The sequence below is a fragment of the Montipora capricornis genome, chromosome 12 (assembly GCF_036669925.1).
Source record: "Montipora capricornis isolate CH-2021 chromosome 12, ASM3666992v2, whole genome shotgun sequence".
Classification (NCBI taxonomy): Eukaryota; Metazoa; Cnidaria; class Anthozoa; order Scleractinia; family Acroporidae; genus Montipora; species Montipora capricornis.
In genome coordinates this window covers 42,153,607-42,154,533 of record NC_090894.1, presented here as the reverse complement: position 1 = coordinate 42,154,533, position 927 = coordinate 42,153,607, and positions in this window count along the sequence as shown.

The following is a 927-nucleotide window of genomic DNA, read 5'->3' as shown; positions in this document are numbered from 1 at the left end:
TAAATCGTTATTCAGCAGTTAGCGTATAAAGTATTTAACCCGTAAACGCAATTTGCAAAATTTCTCTGTTAAAAAAGGTTTTTCAGAGCAAATTAGCAACAAATGTATGAATGACCAATTAGCCTTACAGGAGGACAGCTGTCGCGCGCGACAAGACTGTGGGGGACATTGTGACACCGTGGTTAGAGCGTAGAATAGAATTGGAACGTCAGGTTGCACCAGGTTCCAAATCACGCACATCACCACGAAATGAATTTGAAATCGAAGACCTCGTATTCCACCCAACGACCCTTTGTCTAAAGGTAACCGTTCGCCTCCTGCCAATTGGAATTCTTAACCATGTAGCATCCCACGCAGACTTTATTAGGGCTTCGTCACGCCTTCCTCCCCCAAGAAAGTCTACGGAAACCGAAAAACCACTTCCGTTTAACGCTTGCTTGCCGACTATTTAAAGAAACCAATCAGCAGTGACTAACTGTGTGGAGCATAGCCAATCACATGCTGCGAAAGACTACTAGTTTACCCAATACGGGAAAAAACGGCCCTCTGATTGGAGTTCCGTAATCCACGAACTAAAGTGGTTTTTCGTTTCAAGCAGACGTTAGTCGGGGAGGAACGCGTGACGAAGCACCAAAAACGTCTGCGTTGAGGGGCTAGAACCATAATGTTTAAGAATTTTTTTGTTGTAAAGCGCATTCTGGCATTTCAACCTACAAATACACCTCATTATCACTATCGTTATCTCTATAGTTATCATTACAGTTATCATTTCGTGTGTTCTTCGTCTTTAAGGTGATTCCTCAGTATTGCATTGCGCATCCCTACTGCGCCCGATTTTTGCTGTCATTAGCGCGCGCAAAATTAGCGGACGTGCCCGTACACAAGCGAAAGAAAGTTCCCTCAAGCTGAGCTCGATAGCGAAATAAA